Source organism: Portunus trituberculatus, chromosome 16 (genome assembly GCF_017591435.1).
Source record: "Portunus trituberculatus isolate SZX2019 chromosome 16, ASM1759143v1, whole genome shotgun sequence".
Taxonomy (NCBI): domain Eukaryota; kingdom Metazoa; phylum Arthropoda; class Malacostraca; order Decapoda; family Portunidae; genus Portunus; species Portunus trituberculatus.
The window spans coordinates 12,175,445-12,197,944 of NC_059270.1; the positions used below are offsets into that span (position 1 = coordinate 12,175,445).

A 22,500-nucleotide genomic window follows, 5' to 3' on the forward strand; every position below is an offset into this window, starting at 1 on the left:
AGGTTTGCTGATGTTTTGGCAATTCCTATCAAAAATATCTAATGGCTGAAACAAACTAATATACTGGTGCACACTTACCACACTAAATAGAGGCGTGTGTGGGTGAGTGATTTGGTGGTGGAGTCAACATTTCTGAGGTGGGGCTTGAGTGATGGATGAGACTTAAGGGGTAAAAGGTTTCTGGTCAGTGGGAATAGGGGAGGGTAACACTACATGGAATATGTCCTTATTATGGATGGGCATCTGGGTGCATTTGTGCCTATCTGTCCAGGCCCTGAGTGGGCTGAGGAGGTTCCTGTGTCTGGTGAGGAGTAAGAAGGAAAGTGCCATGCGAGGGAGGAGGTCTCTATGTCGGGTGATTTTAAAGGCTGAGACCAAATGTTTGTAAAGCTTTGCGATAGGTGTCCTTGATGGGCAAGGGAGGGCGAGGATTATGAGGGCTCGTTCTAAGATATCTGCTCTTTTCTTAATTGTTTTGAAGCCATCTCTTTGTGTGTTGGTTAAAAATAGGGACTACGCAGAGGAAGCACAGGTCAACCTTGTTTAGACAAAAACTGTGCCTGCATGTGTATCTAAATTTGAGGCGTTTAAGTAGAAACAGGCGGTGTGTAGCCGAACTAGTGACAACACTAACATGGGGATTTAAAGTGAGCTGATTATCAAGATTGACTTTCAAAAGTTAAACTGTGGTGAACACCTGACGGGGGAAGCCAAACTGAGACCGGGGGTTGGTGGCGGGGTAGGACAGTGTTGACATGCCTAGGCTGATTACTTTCTGCAGGGTGGTGATGTGAGTAACAACATTAGAGGCTCTTGTAAAGGCAATGAAAGTGAATGTGACCCTTGTCTTCCTTTATTCTAATTGTTTGAAAACACAGACGTGTAAGCTGATGAAGCAATGATTGCTGAAGGAGGACTTGACGTTGGTAAACTGTTGTGGGTTTACAATGGAGGAGGAGGGCACTATGTCAATGCACTATGTCCACCTCCACACAAAGCCTTCACACATAACATTGGGGATGGAGGTGATGGCTACAGGCCGGACTGATACAGGCAAATGGGGTGTTTGACGATATATATATTCCATAACTAACTGAAGCAAAACCAAGAAGCAGCATGATACACCTCCGGTCAGACAACGAAGGTCCAATGAAACAAAGCACGAAGCACAAAGCACCAGGAGCATCCCTCACACCTGAATCGTGCTTTGAACGCAGTGTGAGCTCTGGATTTCATAATATTTACAGTAATACGTGCATGAAGATTCAACAGTGGCTCATTTTTACAACTAAACTTTGTACAGATAGACAGAGATAACCTAAAAGAGAGATAAATAAAAAATAAATAAATAAAAAAAAAAAAAAAAAAAAATAAATATATATAATATATATATATATATATATATATATATATATATATATATATATATATATATATATATATATATATATATATATATATATATATATATATATATATATATATATATAGACGATATATATATATATATATATATATATATATATATATATATATATATATATATATACAGATGAACAGGCAGACACATACAGACAGATAAGAAGATGGACAGACAAGTAGTTACACAAACAGACGAAAATATATATATAGATATATATATATATATATATATATATATATATATATATATATTAAACAGGTAAGTATATATGATGATACATATATATATATATATACATATATATATATATATATATATATATAAATGAGCAGAAAGACAGTAAGATAGATGTGTATGTATATATGTATGTATATATATATATATATATATATATATATATATATATATATATATATATATATATATATATATATATATATATATATATATAGGTAGACAGGTAGGTGGATGAAATTAAATCACAGAAGTGTTGCAAGAAATCTTATCACTCTTTCCACCGAATGAAGATTACGTCAGCCACAACTGCTGACACGACGAGATGACGTTACGACCAAACACACGAGGGGGATCAACAACGAGAGAGAGGTCGTAGTGCAAGTATAGAAGTAAGAAGTCAATATTTGCAGGAGGAGATGTACACATGATCCCGTAATGAGGAGCGTGAGTCATGACAAGGGAGGCACCGGGAGTCGAGCCAGAGGTGCTGCAGATAAAAGAAGGGAATGCAGAAGTGAAGGACTGATATTAGTGAGACTTGGGTTCACAGGGCCGGATGGAGTGAGAGGTAATGCCTGTGCCGAATAAAATACAATAAAAAAAAATGGACTGGATTCGATACATTGACAGAAGAGATGAACAGGATGAAGAGAGAGAGAGAGAGAGAGAGAGAGAGAGAGAGAGAGAGAGAGAGAGAGAGAGAGAGAGAGAGAGAGAGAGAGAGAGAGAGAGAGAGAGAGAGAGAGAGAGAGAGAGAGAGAGAGAGAGAGAGAGAGAGAGAGAGAGAGAGAGAGAGAGAGAGAGAGAGGGGACAAAACACCCATAAGAAATAGATATATCTCAAAAACCTATCCCATTTGAAGATAAGAGGCTGGAAAAAAGTAGAAGACGAAGAAGGAGAAGAAGAAGAAGAAGAAGAAGAAGAAGAAGAAGAAGAAGAAGAAGAAGAAGAAGAAGAAGAAGAAGAAGAAGAAGAAGAAGAAGAAGAAGAAGAAGAAGAAGAAGAAGAAGAAGAAGAAGAAGAAGAGGCTGTTTAAACGAGTTCTTGCCTCTCTGCTTAGCTGCATATATTCAATATTCATCGTACGAGTTTAGTATCACATTCGGTTATCATATTTGTGAAAGTGTTATCTGTAGGCGTTAATATCACTTGCACTTCCTGCTTTTGTTCCTATGCGTCGTGATGATGATGGTGGTGGTGGTGGTGGTGGTGGTATTGATAGCGGTTGTAACGACAGACGCTGCAGTTATAACTTTTAAAATTATGAATATCCTAAATAAAAGATTGTATTCCTACGCCAACACAAGAAAGAGGAAAGACACGATTTTTGTATTATCATTTACTTCACAACTTTATATTCTTTAACTCTAAATCACTCATCAAATCCTCTTTAAATGTTGATAATAAAGATAATTTACGAGAGCGCAGCAGTCTCCCTATGGATCCAACAGACGGACAGCAGAGAGGAGAAAGCGCAATAAACCAGACCATAATCAGTCAACCACACCAAGGACCAAACTCATTAATGACAAGTTCCACCGGTGTGACAACCGGTCAGATTATCACGTCAACTTTTTACCACTTCCACTCTCTCTGCCGAAAATAATAAACAAAGTAAATCATTAAATGAGAGAAAACGTCACACGAGTTTGTGAATTTTTCATTACGTTGTTCCTAAGATAAGCTTCTTTTATGACGTGAATTGTTTAATAATAATGGCAGAGAACGGAAGAAAGAATATATGTAGTAAAGTTCTTGAAAAGCGCGCGAGCGCGCGCACACACACACACACACACACACACACACACACACACACACACACACACACACACACACACACACACACACACACACACACACACACACACACACACACACACAGAAACCATTAAACACTCGTAAAAAACATGAAATAAGAAAAAAAAACTGCTATAACAATAAGCGTAACAACTATACGTCAAGCTGTTAATAACTCGCCAGTGCCCTTTAGCTATTCTTTATCTCGCACGTCACATCCTCACCAATACGTGCCCCACTAGCGGGTGTGAGGCTGTGCGAAATGAAGATAATGCCTCGCTGCGACGCCGTGACATGTGTGCCACACACACACACACACACACACACACACACACACACACACACACACACACACACACACACACACACACGCACATACATAAACACGAAATAAATAAAGGATATAAATGAAATATAGGATGTATGTAGGTACATATATATATATATATATATATATATATATATATATATATATATATATATATATATATATATATATATATATATATATATATATATATATATATATATATATATATATATATATATATATATATATATATATATATATATATATATATATATATATATATATATATATATATATATATATATATATATATATATATGAAGGATGAGGGTGGAGGATGATGAGGATGAGGATGGTGGTTGTTGTGGAGTAGGAGGAGGAAGAGGAGGAAAATCAGAGAGATTGCTATGCTATATTTGCTACGTGAACTGAGAAAATGAAATAAAAACAAAGATCACGCACACACACACGGGGAGGGACAGGGCATGGACCAGGAGGGGAGGGTTTTTGAGGGAGTTTAACCAATCCAAGGGAACCTGAAGCCTTCACCTGGTGTGGATTTGCCAGGTATTGCTACTGGAAAATATATGGGCTAAGATGACAAGGAGTTTACTGGTCGCAACTGTACATATATACGTACTGTACATATATATATATATATATATATATATATATATATATATATATATATATATATATATATATATATATATATATATATATATATATATGCAGAATAGAATACAGCCAAAGGCATTTACAAAAGTTGAAGGGCACTTGCTACACATACTAATGGGGGCGCGCGCATACACACGCACACGCATACTCTCTCTCTCTCTCTCTCTCTCTCTCTCTCTCTCTCTCTCTCTCTCTCTCTCTCTCTCACACACACACACACACACACACACACACACACACACACACACACACACACACACACACACACACACACACACACACACACACACACACACACACACACACACACACACACACACACACACACACACACACACACACACACACACACACACACACACACACACACACACTAGGGAAGACAAACGAGTTGAATTTCGTCCTTACCTCGAGTTTCAGTCCGGTAAACGTAGTAGGGTGAGGAGCAGCACCTCCGCCCCTCTTCAACTGTAACAGCAAGAAAACATATGAATTAGTTTCTCAGCTTGTCGAACAAAAGATGAACAAGGCAAATTAGGGAACCCATCAGGTTTACACTTGTGTATGTAAGGGCAAGATTCTGAGACACTTCTACATGCATCTCATCTTTTCAGAGGCTCTAGAATCTAGATGGTATTCCTCTCCCCAACATTACGCCCACCTCTCTTATGCAAGAGTTAACTAATATTTTCAGTCATTCATTCCTGTCTCTTGAAATCTCTGGAAGTCTTTGCCTACCTCTACAATATTTCCACCTTTCTATTATTTCAATTCTGTCAAGAGGAAGGTTTCAAAGCACTTATCATCCTCCGGTTTTTAATAACGCTTTTGACTCTATCTGGAATGGCACTTCGGTGGGACTTCTTTTTTTCATTGCCATTTGTGTTACCCTTGAGCGGCATCCCTCCTCCATATAAAAAGAGAATATTAATATTATCAATAAGAAGAGTAACACTTGACTCCTTATTCTTGTTTATCTATTATCCTGCACTGACTCCTTGTAATCGAGTAAACCAAATTTAACCAACCACAGCGACAAGAAGCGACTGTCGTTGGCAATAGAGTCGTGGTTATTAAGACAGAGAAACACAGCACTTTTCTCTTTCACAAGTCCTCAAGTCTCCATGTCGTGTCTTCTTTATGAGATGACAAGGAAGGATTTTAGATTACCCAGTTCAAATCCATACGTCCTTGAATCACCTTCGTTAAGGCATCAGTGTCTTCCCTCCCTAACATCCATGTATACCTACTCTTACTTGTCCACTGTCCCTATTAACTATCTACATACTATTATTACACCCGCATCATTGAATCCCAAAATACGAAACATTCTTTATTGTTATTTTCTTAATTGTGTACCTCCGTATAGTTTATCTTGGGTTTTCTGATGATGCTTTTAGGAATGACAGTTCAACGCAGGAAATGTCAAACTTAGTCTGCTATGAGAGAGAGAGAGAGAGAGAGAGAGAGAGAGAGAGAGAGAGAGAGAGAGAGAGAGAGAGAGAGAGAGAGAGAGAGAGAAAATAAGGTATGCACAATGGACGAGATGTGCACGTTGAAAATTAATTAAATGTGAAAGAGGAGGAGGAGGAGGAGGAGGATTACAAAAGGGTTAAAAATAGATAGGACTTCAGTTTCTCGATCGTCTCCGTGATTCCACATACTAACTACCATACAGGCATGAGAGAGGAGGAGGAGGAGGAGGAGGAGGAGGAGGAGGAGGAGGAGGAGGAGGAGGAGCACAACTGCCATACATGAAAGCTTTCGGGAAACGTAATAAAGAAAGAATGAGGAAAAAGGAAAATAGTAGGGAGAGAGAGAGAGAGAGAGAGAGAGAGAGAGAGAGAGAGAGAGAGAGAGAGAGAGAGAGAGAGAGAGAGAGAGAGAGAGAGAGAGAGAGAGAGAGAGAGAGAGAGAGAGAGAGAGAGAGAGAGAGAGAGAGACAAGATGAAGTAAATTACGGACGTTCTTATAGAAGTAAAATGTCACACGAAAAAAGGATGGAAAAAGCATTAAAACAACAACAGCAACAAAAACCAGAGCAAATTTCAGTTCCCTTGAACAATGCACTCATCCTCATCAAGCAGGAACATCTATTTACCTCCTCCTTCTCCTCCTCTTATCCTTCTCCTCCATCCCCATCTTCATGGTCATGAGATAAGCGGCGCCCCATTTTGACCCTACTCTGATCTGACAGCTCTGTCTCGCTGTCGTCTCTCGCCTTCTCCTCGGCTCTCTCGGCTTCTCTCTGCCTCTCTGTTTCTTACATCTCGTAATATACACACATTACTTGACTTTAAGTCCCCCCAACAACAACCGGTTCTACAATGTTTAATTTCCAATATCTTCAGTAGTCTCATCTTGTATCAGAAACAAGGCTTTCCCCATAGCTTGTCGCTATCCACCTCGTCCATATCATTTGCTTCCGGTGACCTCTGCTTGCCTTGTATTTCTTAGTCATTGTCAGCTGACCATCATGTTACTGTGTCGCCGGTCACGTCGCTCCATTCAGACCGCGAATCTGGATCTCCTGGACCTCTGATACGAGTATCACCAGATATGGGGAGAAGATTCTAGAATCTAGAGGCTTCTTCACCTCTCTTGTTTCGTCTCCGGCTCTGTTTGTCTTGTCATGACTCACCGCCTCTTGTTGTTCTCCCAGGTGGTCACAGATTCTCTCATCTATCAGGTTAGTCATAGCGTCTTACAATCTTGGTACCTGCTTTCGTGTCTCATCTTCTTCCTTCATTTATTCTTCTCCTTATTTTCTTCTTCATCTCATTATTCTTGTTATCTTCTTTCTTACGTACTTAATTTCTTCTCGATTTTCAAGTCACAACAAATGAATGAAAGGAATGGAAAATAACATAGTCATTTCAAACAGCTACTTTCACCAATATTCACAGTATGACATCATTACTATCATCATCAGGAGGAACAGAAGGAGGAGGAGGAGGAGGAGGAGGAGGATGTGCATGACAAGGACAAAGAAAACGAAGAGAAGAACGATTAATATTAAAAAAACGAAGATAGAAGAAAAAGAAGCAACGAAAGACAACACGCCAGCTGGGAGGAAAAAGATGAAGAAATATACTACTGCCTTTTACCACCAGTGTGTGTGTGTGTGTGTGTGTGTGTGTGTGTGTGTGTGTGTGTGTGTGTGTGTGTGTGTGTGTGTGTGTGTGTGTGTGTGTGTGTTACATGTGTTTACTTGGATGCGGGCTGACAGAGACGATGAGGTAGTCGCGGTAAGAAGTAACGTAACCTATACCAAGCATTCTGACTACCAATCGGCTTCGTGTTTTGCTGCAGTCTCAAATATTCTGAATTATTTCGATAACTAGCTATCAAGTTTTGCAAAGATATTATCAGCGAGAAAAGCGGGAGAAGTTCAAGATATTGGGGAGAATAGGTAAGGCATTTCCAAACCATCTTCAAACATGAGTACAGTACATATGCGGGAAGCAAATTAAACTACAAAGACTACAATGAAGGGACTAAACTACAGCGCACTATAAGACACGTTTAACAGACTTACATAAGTTTTTTAAGGTGTTTTTACGGTTTTAGCGGCAGAGTGACAAGATTTCTACATTATCAACTGGAGAATCACTCTTGAAAACCCCGCGTAATTATATTTATGGCCTTGAAAAGTAGTGGTGAGAGAGCAAAGCGTTTCTGAATACTGACTTCAGCTTCACGACAAGGACGCGAGTATCCAAGCACCAAACTATGCATGTCAGGGACAATCAATATTAAAAATCACCCATAATACCCAATAAACTTCAAAAAAACATCTAACATGGGAATGGAATAGTCAAGTAATACTACTAAAAGAGAAAAAAAATTGTCGAAATCGTAAAACACAAAGCCTGCATGATGAACTTCAAAACATATAACGAGGAAGTGAAATTAGCCACGTCGAGGCGGAAATTCCAAGGCAAGGAGGCAGGAAGCATTATCAGAGGGAGGGTGTTTGAACCTCCCTGGCGTGACTATTCTCTGAGGCTGCTGAACTGAAGCCGATGCGTCCCTGGTGCGAGAAGAGTAAGGGTGACGTGCGGGGGCCAGAAGGGAAGCAGATCATTAAGAGAGAGAGAGAGAGAGAGAGAGAGAGAGAGAGAGAGAGAGAGAGAGAGAGAGAGAGAGAGAGAGAGAGAGAATGTGTGTGTGTGTGTAATTCACTGTTTGATCTGCTGCAGTCTCTGACGAGACAGCCAGACGTTACCCTACGGAACGAGCTCAGAGCTCATTATTTCCGATCTTCGGATAGGCCTGAGACCAGGCACACACCACACACCGGGACAACAAGGTCACAACTCCTCGATTTACATCCCGTACCTACTCACTGCTAGGTGAACAGGGGCTACACGTGAAAGGAGACACACCCAAATATCTCCACCCGGCCGGGGAATCGAACCCCGGTCCTCTGGCTTGTGAAGCCAGCGCTCTAACCACTGAGCTACCGGGCCGTGTGTGTGTGTGTGTGTGTGTGTGTGTGTGTGTGTGTGTGTGTGTGTGTGTGTGTGTGTTTTGTCTGGCACCTTAGCTACGTTCACACTTCTTTTCCCAGTAGTGGATGGGGATACTTACTGTTAGTAGTAGTAGTAGTAGTAGTAGTAGTAGTAGTAGTAGTAGTAGTAGTAGTAGTAGTAGTAGTAGTAGTAGTAGCAGCAGCAGCAGCAGCAGCAGCAGCAGCAGCAGCAGCAGCAGCAGCAGTAGTAGTAGTAGTAGTAGTAGTAGTAGTAGTAGTAGTAGTAGTAGTATTTTTTGCTATAGTTGTAGTTGTAGTTATTGGTGTTGTTGTCGTCGTCGTTGTTGTTGTTGTTAAAGCAACAGCAGATAAGTGATAAAGATGACGATGGTGGTGATGCTGGTGGTAGAAGTTGTGGTGTGGCGTTAGCTTATTAGTTCTGTACCACTACCACCACCACCATCACCAATAGCTTACAAGACATGCCCGGCGCGTGATATAAAATCTAATGGTATCATTACTGTTGCCGGTGCCAGACACAACCCTAGCAGGGAAGTGGTTTGTCGAAATCTGCAGGAGCTTCTTTAGAACTTATACGCTGTGTCTGCTGAATTACCTTTTTATACATGTTCAAACATCCCAAACATCTTTAATAAGGTCTAGTAGAAATTATAGAAGTCTGTAAGGGATTTTCATGATTCATTTGATAGCTAACAAGTATTCTAGACCTTCATAACAGACCATCGTAATAGATCTACATTCCTAACAGTGAAGCGTCTATCTCATGAGAAGAAAGGCAAAGTTTTAGCAATGTTCTGTTTCCGACATATCTTGACAGTTGTATACTTGTAGAGGAATTTGAAAGGAGTTTTTAAGCGTGTTTTCATAATTCGAGTTATAATTTGGTAAGGATTCCACACCATAAGTAAAAATCACTCAAAAGAACCCGATTCAGTATTAATGACCGTTGTGAATAACACTTATTAAGGTATAAGTGTTAAAACGTAACCTAACAAGGCTTAAAACAAGATATATATTCATGTAGCCATCATACTGACATTATACCTAACCCAGCATGTTGTCTTCTCTGCAGCTTAGAGGCAAGAGCAGCAATAGAACGTGCGATACATAAAACACAGCAGATTACTTATACCTGGTAATCACACTGTTATGAGTCCTGATGCATGAACGTGTCGCAGTGTGGCGTTCATTCATATATTAACGCTTTTTCTTTCAAGTACTGCCTTCATCATGTTGAAATAGGCTTTTATACCACAGTAGTATTGGAATTACTGTTGTTATTCTTCTTATTAACAATATCTTACGAATTTTATTGTTATAATTATCACCACTGTTATTATGATATCGTTTAGGTACGAGCATATACACACACACACACACACACACACACACACACACACACACACACACACACACACACTAATGCACGACATCCTAATTACGATTACGAATTCCACCCTTGCACCTCCACCATCATTACTTTCACCGTAACCACCACCACCACATCCCTACCCCTATCCACCTTACCAGCAACACCACTACCACATGCAGGGCTACCAAAAACCACCACTCCTCTCCCATCTCGCCACCGCCAGCAGCATCACCAAGACCCTCATCACCACCACAATAAAAAGAACACGGAGTCGAATCAAGGACATACAAAAGAGAGAGAGAGAGAGAGAGAGAGAGAGAGAGAGAGAGAGAGAGAGAGAGAGAGAGAGAGAGAGAGAGAGAGAGAGAGAGAGAGAGAGAGAGAGAGAGAGAGAGAGAGAGAGAGAGAGAGAGAGAGAGAGAGAGAGAAAGAGAGAGAGAGAGAGAGAGAGAGAGAGAGAGAGAGAGAGAGAGAGAGAGAGAGAGAGAGAATGGTGAAAGGTGGTTGTGATAAATAGTAAACGTAAAAGTAAAGATTAGCAAGGACACGGACGGATGAAGAGGATGAAGGGAGAGAGAGGGAGAGAGGAAGAGAAGAGAAAGAGGAAGAGAAAGAGAGAGGAGGAGGACGTGATGGCCGAACACAAAGGAGGAAAAGTATACACTGATGAGGAAAAAAATTAAATAAACGAGCATACAGAGGAACAAAGAGGAGAGGAGAGGCCGCAGTGAGAACACAGGATAAGACGAAACACACTCGCATGGAAGATGGAAGATTGCATGATTTAAGACACGAAATGTTAAAGAGAAAAGAGAAAAATTCATCAAATCAATTCCCGTGTGTGTGTGTGTGTGTGTGTGTGTGTGTGTGTGTGTGTGTGTGTGTGTGTGTGTGTGTGTGTGTGTGTGTGTGTGTGTGTAGCGGATACTGTACGTGCCTACGGTGATGTTGGGTACACAGTGATTGGTAAGCGAACGGTGAACCACGCGAAGAGGTGACCGACGGTTTCCTTTATGGTTCTTTAGAGATGACCCCTTGATGTCTTGCTCTGTGGATGAATCTTAAGGCATTTCAGGTTCTCGTATGGAGTATAAAGAACGTTTTAGAGGCCACAGATTATTTGCTGAATTCACATGGGAGATTTCTTTTTTCATAAATGATGTGATATCTTTGCAATACTATCACTAGAATCATGAAAATATAAGTGAAAACCAAATATTTTCCAACAGGTTTTTTTTAAAGTAAAATGCCTCGCCACCAGATCACAAATTCACACTATTATCCACCAGATTCATGAAAACACATATGAATACGTTAACAATTTCCATTCGAGTTTGGCAAACGTGCTTCATATAAGATGTTCAAATGTTTGAAAATACTGCCCCAGAGATGTGAACCTCGCCATCCATTCCTGCACAATGTCGTCCACTAAGACACGTCAGGAGAGTGAAGCAACAATCGCAGAAATAACTAACAGAATGCAGTCTCAGTAATCTGGAGGAAGATTAAAGACCACATGGAGCAAGGCACCGTTACGTACAGGTTTAATGGCTTCTGACGGGTTCTCTTATGTTCCTTGAATAAAGTTATGGCAGCTCGTAACCTCGTCCACACCAATGCTGCCAACATAACCCTGGACACTGGACATTGGACAATGACGCTCTGAACACACGTCTGAAATTGGTAAAGTAAGAAACATGTTAAATCACGTTTCAAGCAGGAGTGGCCACTTCTTTTAAACAAGATCCATTGGAAGGTATTAAAGTTGTCACAGATTGTCCATCATCCGACGTCGGATATTCTTGGGTTGCCATTGATCGCTGGCTGTTTTAATACACGACTCGGTATACAGCCAGCCAGCTCGCAAGAGAAAGACATTCTAAAATTCATATCATAATAAATCTTGAGGTATTGAGTCTTTGTACTGCAAAACATTAATTCCAAGTGTTTATCCTAACATTATCCACATGATCTGGTAATACACACTCTACAAAACTGTTATTATAAGCTTAATACTCACAGTCGCGGTTTCAATGCTCTCGCATTTTTTACTAGTCTCAACTACATATTTGGTTTGAAACATTTTTCATATAGTTCAACACAGAGCACTGTTTCTCCTCTAAATATTACAAAGGAATACATTATGTAATAATCTTGGTAGAGCAACATTTTTGCGGCCGAAGGCATATCAAACCGAAAAGACTAACTGAACTCGGGAACACCGAGTCCTCTCAAAACACCAAAACAACCCGCGGCCCGCGGTTGTTTGGAAGCTCGTGTGGAGTAGGGTGACCAGACGTCCCCGATTTCAGTGACCTGTCCCCGGCTACTGCTGTCCCCGGTTTTCTGTAACTGAAAGATCACTTGATGCGTTAAAAACTACTCCTTTTGATTATGATAATTATGTCCTTTTATCATTACTCTTTTAGAATGTCAAGAATAAGGAGAAGGCCTTATTTTTTATATAGTTTCCGTGAAGACGGTGAAGTGTATAGCGGACACATTTTAACAGCTAATGGGTGTTCATGATCTCAGATATTTCATCAGGTAGAGATTTTTTTCTTTGCAACTTGGGTAAATAAGGCGAGAGAAACTTTTGATTGCTGGTTTAGAAATGGTACGAATAGTGTCCCGTTTTAGTTTTTCCAGTGCAAAACACTACATGTTTTACCTCCTGAACTGAAAATGTCCCCGGAATTTGTCTCAGAAATCTGGTCACCCTAGTGTGGAGTGTTCTTAGAGCTGGAACAGAATGCCGGTTTATACATGTGCTGTAGCTGACTGCAATTCTATATCAAAAAAGAAAAACCAAGGCGTGAAAGGATGGACTGTGTTTCCCAGGAAGAAAGACGCGGCTCGAAGAAGATTATGGGAGACACGATGTAAACGAGGCCCGACGTGGAGAGCTACCAAGGACCATGCTATCTGCTCAAAGCACTTCATAGATTGGTGCAAAGGACCGTCAGCATCGCATCCAGACCCTGAACTGTTTGCCTATAACCGGTGGGGAGCAGGTAGAAACCTGCTTGATGTTGTTAACATACGGAACATACTTTCACTGAAGTCATACAAGGATTTTGCATCAAAACATCGTGTTTATTTGATATTCGTCACATTTTCTGGATTTGATTGCTAATTATTAACTTGAACCAATGAAATGTGCTTGCTTACTGAAAATAATGTAATTCACTCAAGGTGATGAAGTGTCCCAAAACTGAGACCATGAACCAAGCATTTTTGGCTCGTTTTGCCATATTACGTTCTATGTGCTTGGTGAAGCTGATTAGAGGTGTTCCTAATAATTTATTACTTAGTTTGATAGCACATATATGACGAAAAAAAATTTTTCCAGCATACCGAGTTGAATGTGCTAAATTATCTGGCGAATCTGGCAGCTTTTCTGCACTTTCCGACGTCGGGACCGATCGCGATCTGCTATGTAGGTGCCTTTAACCGCCAGATGGGTTAATTATTTCACAGCAAGTTGGTCAACTGGAACGTACTTTTCTGCACGTTTTGTAAATATTAAGTGGTTTAATAAAATAGTTATAATCTTTCTAAGAATGTACTCGTGGCATATAAGCTAAAAAGTGGGAATGTTTATATATATGTCGAGCGCTCTTCTTTACCATCTCCATTTCTGGGACAAAAAATAGAAAAGATCATTAATAGGTAAAGCGTAGTTTTAATGCCTTTTTCTTTCCATAAAAATTAATATGAATTATATTCATACAGAAAATCACAACAATTAATAGTCTTAAGAAATTGACAGTATAGAGGATATTGTCTAACATGCACCGAGATTGTTCTATCGAAACGTAAACAAATCTAGCGTGTTAAGAGCCATCGCCACACTCGCTACACAACGACTTCACTATGGATAACACTATGGATATTAGTGAGGATGAACTTAGAAAATGGACAGTGCCAACTCTGAGAAACTTTCTGAGATCAAAAGGCATACCAAGTTCGCTTGTTGTGATTCAGTTAGGAAAATTCGGTTTCGGTAATGTTGGCCAGGTTATTTTTTTATAAATGCTACTCAGTGATATTTGCTCTACGCTTTTTGAGTGGAGCATTATCCTATGCAGAAACTCTGACAATTTTGTGATAAGGTATATATGTACTATTAGACTTACAAAAAATATTTTGATGGGACACTGGTACATCCATACTTTGCACCATTAGGAACATATATTTGCATATTTTTATGTCATTTTCAATCAGACACATAGATAAATAACCAAACGTTTATATTATGAGGTATATAGGCATGAATATCTGTATATATTTTTTTTAATAGGACTTCCACAAGAGCGACAGTTCGGCGCGATAGGCAGGACCAACTTGTGAATTAAACCAGCTGGCGAACAATGAAAACTACACAGATCGCGATTGGTGCCAATGGCATCTATTAGAATTAAGAGTTATTTTCTCAGTGGCTTTCGGAAGCAATCTTTATGAGACCCAGAAGCGTTCCAAAGGACAGGCTTTAAAGGATCAGAAGGCCAGAGAAGCGAAAGTGGTACATGTAATATTGGGAGGAGCCAGTTCACAGCTAGACTATGTAAATATGAAGACAAACAATGTGTTGCGTGTAGAAAAGGGAGGGACATGGCGGGGTAGGTGAAAGGTGGCTCTGGAACAACAGATGACAAAGCCACTTTCTGAACAAATAGATGCATTGGAAAAATAGTTGTCGTACTCCTCCTCTTCCTCTTCTCTCTTCCCCCCCGTCTCACTCCCGTCCTTCATCTCTTATTCACCTTTCTCTCTCTCTCTCTCTCTCTCTCTCTCTCTCTCTCTCTCTCTCTCTGTGTGTGTGTGTGTGTGTGTGTGTGTGTGTGTGTGTGTATATATATATATATATATATATATATATATATATATATATATATATATATATATATATATATATATATATATATATCAACAACGTACCAATCCCTCCATTATCATTATCCTATATCACTTCACGAGTGTCTCGTAAAGCTGAGCACTGTATCCCGCTCACTCATTCACGCACTCGCGCACTCTTCTTATTGGTCATTCTCTTCCCTCTTTTACTCACCTCAATCTCGCAAGAACCGTACAACAACGTGTCTTGCTTCCTTAGCGTGATCAATAAATGTTGCATGAACTTAAACTAATTCCTGAGAAATTCCGTCTGTGATTTACCTGCCACTGTTTTATTTGTTCCCACGTGTCTCTCCACCATTTCACGTGCTTCAATAAATGCAATCTGCTTACGTACGAGTAAATGTGCATGCTTGCAATAAGAAAAATTATACTCGTATATACGTATATGAACATTTTTAAACAGTAAAGTGTTCATTAGATATGACTCGCTCCAAGTGCAAAAATAATAACTCCATTAATATTTCTTGATAGATGAAGTACTTTTCTTGGTACGGCACAGCATGGATACCAAGAGCACTACAACAACGACGACGAAGACAACAGTACCTTACTATTATTAATATTATCACTAGTAGTAGTAGTAGTAGTAGTAGTAGTAGTAGTAGTAGTAGTAGTAGTAGTAGTAGTAGTAGTAGTAGTAGTAGTAGAAACTTACTGAAGCTTATCGTACAACTCTGAACTATACACAAGCGCAATGAAACGTACATGGTTAAAAAAAATCGAAGCTGTATGAAATATTTACACATACTCACACGTTTTACCGCTCGCAATTATCTTCTTAATATAAAGTAATAGTTTATTCAGGAAAATTATGCATAAAGAGATAAATAAAGACTGTACACCGTTAATATATAGGCATCAAAATTCATAGCACAGAGTTTCAATCGCAATGTGAAACAAACATAACAAAAAAAAAACAAAAAAAAAACAGGAAATCACAGGAGGTGAATAGGAGATAAGAGAGAGAGAGAGAGAGAGAGAGAGAGAGAGAGAGAGAGAGAGAGAGAGAGAGAGAGAGAGAGAGAGAGAGAGAGAGAGAGAGAGAATGTCATTGTCGGATATTTGTATGTCTGAAAAGTAAGCGCTTTTTACACACACACACACACACACACACACACACACACACACACACACACACACACATCGGAGGTCATTGTTTCTTCTTTTCTTTATTTCTCGCCTACCTTAATTCTCAAGTTCAATCACAACATATACTCTTTCACCATCTGTCATGCAATGCTCATCATTTCCATTCACACTCAAGCTGTTATTTAGTCTTTGGCCCTCTTACCTTTCCTTCAACACGCGCTTATGTTAGTTTTCCTCTACACAGTTACCCAACATCCTCTCTCTCTCTCTCTCTCTCTCTCTCTCTCTCTCTCTCTCTCTGGTATTACCGCGCGTTGTCAATATGATAATGGCCTGAACCAATACAAATAGCAGCTTACCAGTTTATCTCTCTCTCTCTCTCTCTCTCTCTCTCTCTCTCTCTCTCTCTCTCTCTCAGGTTGACCAACCAACCAAGAGAAAGAGCCAACCGTTATGTCTACTCAAACACGACACTGTCTTCTTCCTATACCTCTCCTCTTCCTACTCCTTCTCCTCTTTATTCTTCCCTTGGAAAGTAAAACCATAGTGTGCATCTAAAGAGCAGTGTGTGTGTGTGTGTGTGTGTGTGTGTGTGTGTGTGTGTGTGTGTGTGTGTGTGTGTGTGTGTGTGTGTGTGTGTGTGTGTGTGTGTGTATCCTGCGGGTACCAGGGTTCTATTGGTACCAATGGAAGCAAACCAGAGAGAGAGAGAGAGAGAGAGAGAGAGAGAGAGAGAGAGAGAGAGAGAGAGAGAGAGAGAGAGAGAGAGAGAGAGAGAGAGAGCCGCCGTGGTACAGTGAAACCATGCGTGCTTTGGGGTCCGAGGGGTCTCCAAGTGCACGGAGTCGAATCCTGTCCACGGTCCGAGTGTAGGTTGGGCTTCCTTACTCGGGGCAACGGTTTCCTAGCGTGTGGGTTTTCAGATAGGAGGTACCCTAAAAAGTATCCCCTTTAGCCCAGAAATTCCCGTGTAAAGCTCATATGGTATAAATAAAAAAAAAACAAATAAATAAAAGGATAAACGAGGGACGGACTAAGCTAGACATCCCGACAGGAGATGGTGGAGGGATGGGAGACTGTGGATTGGGAGGAGGTGGAAGGATATTCACTTGAAACAGTGGTAGTGACTGAGAAAACTTATGACGTCATGAAAAATTCTTTCCTGTCATTCAGTCAACAGTGATGTCACGAGTAGAATTAGCCAATCACAGATGCTTTGGTGACGTCATAGATCGAATCAACCAATCACATTCGCCAGGAGTGATGATAAAGACAAAACTGGCCAGTCACAAACGACCTTCATTAGCAAAATGTACGTGGACCGTCTCTCTCTCTCTCTCTCTCTCTCTCTCTCTCTCTCTCTCTCTCTCAGTTCAGTTTATCAGAGGCAAGAGGAAGAGGAGGACACGAAGAATAGGAAAAAAATTAAAAGCATGATGAAATAATAGTAGTAGTAGTAGTAATAGTAATAGTAGTAGTAGTAGCAGTAGCAGTAGCAGTTGTTGTTGTTGTTGTTGTTCTTGTTCTTGTTGTTGTTGCTGCTGCTGGTCCTGCTGCTGTTACTGCTGTCTCTGCTGCTGCTGGTGCTGCTGCTGCTGCTATTATTGTTGTTGTTACTGCTGTCTCTGCTGCCGCTGCTGCTGCTATTGTTGTCATTGTTGTTGTGTTTGTAGTCGGAAGAGGAAGAGCAGCAGCATCGTAATCCGAAAGTAATGATTGAGGCAAGAACGTAATAGTGGTAACAACAACAATAGGAAAAAAGAAGAGACGAACAGACGGAGGAGGAAGCAAGCACTAAATAATTTTATGAATGTAAGCACAGGGCATGCAGATCTGACGTTCACTGGATAATATTATGACGAAGTGGCGGCTATGCATGTCAACAATGGCAATATAATGCCAGATGCACAATGAAGCTGTAGCATATCATAAAATATTTACATAACATGAGTAACTGTTCTAAAAGCCACAGGGATTATCTGTTATGTTTGTAAGATGTGTTGTCTTTGCTGGTGTTTTTCCTCTACTGACAGTGTTGAGTCACTGTTAACATGTCGAATATTTAACACACTTTTCCTTTATCACATACCAGTCTGAGGATTTCTTTCACTTTCATCAGCCACCTCTATTAGTGATGCCTGCCAAAAATCGAAAATATCTATTTATTAATTATCCTTTTTATAATTCTTGTAACCGTAGGGATTTTGACCAGTGTTTACAGTACTGTGAACTGTTACATAGGATGGTGAAATGGTTCACGTATCCCTGGGATCATGACAGTATTATTGTAAACCACACTAATTTCCACTACATCCTCTTTAATGTAGTAAAAATAGAACACCTCAATGGCCTGAAAAGTTATACAGTTCCTGCATTTTACCGTTGAAGAACCTCCTCCCACAGAACATGCCTGTCTGCTATGCTGGCTTGTCTCCTGCAGCTCGTGGCCTCACACGTATGTACAAATCGTGGCAAGCCGCTTGCCTGGTAACGTACACTAAAGGGAAGGTGAGGAAGGAAAGATAGGTTTTTATTTCATGTGGAATCATTGTTGACTATTTTGACTGATTTGAAACTCAATCTCATTTTATTCCTATCTTATTTATCTTTTTTTTTTTCCAGTAGAGCAAAATAAGCCACTTTTATCTAAGAAAGAAACACTGACACGTTGGTCGGGGTTCATAATAATCATAGTTCATAAAGCACCACCCGTGAAGAGGTCAATGCTAACGAGTCAGTGTCTCGGCTAAGGTTAGGGGGCCCTCATCTGATCCACCCCTATACACATACCACTTTTGTATACCGCATGACTACCACTGACAGCTACCACCTCGGACCGATACAGCAGCGTATAACGACCACCACAACACGATTATTATGACTGCCACAAACGAAAAGACCCTTACAGAATAAACTACTCCTGCGCATCACTGCATAAAAAAGTACATTTGAGCATCAGTTTTCGTCGTCCTCGTACTCCCAGAGTTGAGATTATTCAGTGACTTGCGTTTCTGCTCTCTACCTGCCCTCCATACCAGAAAAATGGGAGGAAGAGGAGGGGGAGGAAGAGGAGGAGAGGAGTACCAGGAGGACGAGGAAAAGAAGGAGGAGGAGGAGGAACCGTAAAGGTGAATGACCAGTGAAAAGAGATGTACGGAATATCAGGAAGGATAAGAGGAAGAAGAAAATTATGATAAAGAAGAAGAAAAAAGCCTCTAATTTTGTAGTAACGTTTGAATCCCATTTCTGTCCCCGTTTCAAAATCCTGTAGCTGTAAAATTAATGTACTCTGCGTTCACTGCACTCTTGTTATAAACGTACCATTTGTATGAGATCCTAGTTAACTGATACTCCTCAAAATCACAATAAAAATCAAGGTATTACAAAGCAAAACTCTCGACAGCTACGTTTCAAAATGACGTAAGAGAAATAAGGAAAGCTGCAAGCGAAAATAAGGTAGGATGCAAAGTAAACTAAGAGAAAACAACGAAAGCCGCAAACAAATGAGGTAAGCTACAAGAAGCCATTTCACGCACTTCCTGAATACTGGCATAGAAATAACACTGAATTACCAATAGAAACAGCGAGTTATGGTTCATTACCTCCCGTCACTTCTCCATGGGATGCCGGAGTGTGTGCATATTAACCTCTTCGGTATTGGGACACATTTCTACCTTGAGTTTTGGATATTATTAGACGATTTTATTTACATCAGGAAAAGTCTATGGAGGTCAGAAGATCAATGGCCAAAGTCTACTATTCTAATGACCACATAAGTTTCTGAAGCTGTATAAAATCACCAAGTAGTAAGCAGAATAAATATGAAAAACATGTCATGGTCCTGAAGAGGTTAATGGACAGGTGAACGGGGAAGAGGAGCCTGGGACGAGAATCAAGGCGGGAATCAAGACGGAATAATCATCTCCCTGAGAATAAGGGAAAGTTTGGCTTCAAATTGATATCATGGGGAACGTTCAACAGCACCTACCAATCGTGCACGTGTCTGTTATGTATACTTGAAACATTTCAAAACTACTAAATAATAAGTTCCTGAGAATATAGGTTAAAAAAAAAAAAAAAAAAAAAATACTGAGATACTAATAAAAGTACAACGAGGTCAAGCGAGAAAAGAAAAATAAATGAAATAACAACTTAAAATGTAGTAACCATTTAGAACCAATAGAACTTACAATTGCCAAACCATTTCTAGCCACGTGTAGGATTGACTACACGGCTTCTTGCAGCTTCCCTTATGCTCTTGTGTGATAAATGAAAAGCTTGATCTCCCTGGAAGGCGGCGCGCCACGTCAGCAGGTAGTGACCTTTCCCCACTACCCCTCCTTCTCTCTCACTCCACAACGAATCAGACTGGACATCTTTCCGAGTGAGGGAGGCGGTGGGGTGAAAAGCGACAGACCGTGTGTGTCCTTGAGGCTGACGACCGTGAGAAGAACAAGGAAGGAGGGACGACAGCCTGAGGAAGGGAGCGAGGGAGAGGGAGGTGGAGCTTGTAGTCGTAGGGGATGGATGGCGAGGGAGGGGATGGGGAGAGTGACGGCGACGCGGGGCGGGGCGGGGCAGGGTCAGGATCCTGCACGGAAAGAACACATACCTTCGCTTTCGTGTCCTTGAAAATACAGACAAAGGTGGTTCTGCCTGCACACACACACACACACACACACACACACACACACACGACCTTTGTGAAATACGAGTACCTTCCTGGGATACGGAATAATGCGATATATATATATATATATATATATATATATATATATATATATATATATATATATATATATATATATTAAAATAAATTAACTACTCAGACAGTGAATAAGGAAAACTTGAAGACAATCGGAAAACTATAGCAAAGCGTTAATTCAAGGGTTGTGTAGCACGTGCAGGACAGGACTGACGACTTTTTGTTATTTCACTTTCATGTTCTTCTCTATCGGTGTAGCGTTAAAAAAAAAATGGCGATCAAATGAGACAGGAAAGTGAGACTGGCTTGTATATGAATATTTATCAGAGAGAGAGAGAGAGAGAGAGAGAGAGAGAGAGAGAGAGAGAGAGAGAGAGAGAGAGAGAGCTGAATGTCAATGCCAACTCCAGCCAGACTTCCTTCTAACCTTTGTGTGTAAATGGTTGCGAGTACATGTATAGGTACTGGACGAACACTGGAGGCCAATCTTGTGGTGAAGCAAAATGAGACACGGATGCTTTACTCGTACATTACAACTCAGCCACACCAAACTTTTCCTTCACTCCACTGCAAGCAGCTTCTAAATCTCGCTCAAGCTTCATTACTTTCCGTAGCCTTAATCGTTCTCGGTTGTAATTATTTTGCCACACACTCTCCCATTAATCTTATGATAATCATCGAAAGAAGTAAACATTGTCTATTGAGATTTCAACTTAGTTTTAATAAAGCACGTCTCACTACATAACACGCTCATCCTAACTCATTCTTCTAGTGGTTACTAATATCTATAATTCAACAAAGATTTCTTTTTTTAAGCTGGCTATATTTCATATAAGCGTAACAATGACACGACGCCTCATCCACACAAAGCAGACTGAATAATATTTCGTACTTACACTGCAACGCACAATACAATAATGATGAATAATAATGGACACAATAAAGCTGTACATTTCTGCCTTAACAATGGCGGCGAGTTACATGAAAAATGTTAGTAAATGAATAACGATAACGATAGTGCAGCATGCCTTCCAACACTTTAATTTGCATCACTACCACCACCATCATGTACTAGAAAGCACTCAATCGTTAGCACCATTTCAGCGTTACGCTTTCCATAAGTTTACTTTAGAGTGCTTCACAGATAAGCAGCACTGTTTGCATGTCACTACAACATGTTTGCCTCACCACCACTACCTATATTATCATTCCAGTCATAACAGCACCAAGACTGCCCACACCACCACCATCCTAAATTATCAACAATATCATGCTTTATGACAACACTCTGCAGCGCTACGTCACCACCATCACTTCTTTGGTATTCGGAGTCACGCTGTTGTCTCATGAAACAAAAAATCACTACCTGTTACCGCTGCCGTCCCTCCTACTTCCTGCACCAACCTAAAGAATCACGCATCTACAAAAGTAACCTAACACCACTACTATCACCCATATCATTACAACAATCGA

General features: G+C 40.3%; 1 protein-coding gene across 5 annotated transcripts in view; it reads right to left on the minus strand.

The window, feature by feature from the left end:
• The window catches only part of LOC123504487 (beta-1,4-glucuronyltransferase 1-like), a 57,103-nt gene that overhangs the window by 34,039 nt on the left and 564 nt on the right, over positions 1-22,500 (minus strand). For 4 of the 5 annotated variants that reach the window (XM_045255036.1, XM_045255032.1, XM_045255033.1 and 1 more), the window contains exon 2: positions 4,855-4,914. The exons of the other annotated variant lie outside the window; for it this stretch is intronic. The gene's annotated coding sequence lies outside the window, so the exon portion shown is untranslated. The remainder of the gene's footprint in view (positions 1-4,854; positions 4,915-22,500) is intronic. 5 annotated transcript variants of the gene reach the window in all.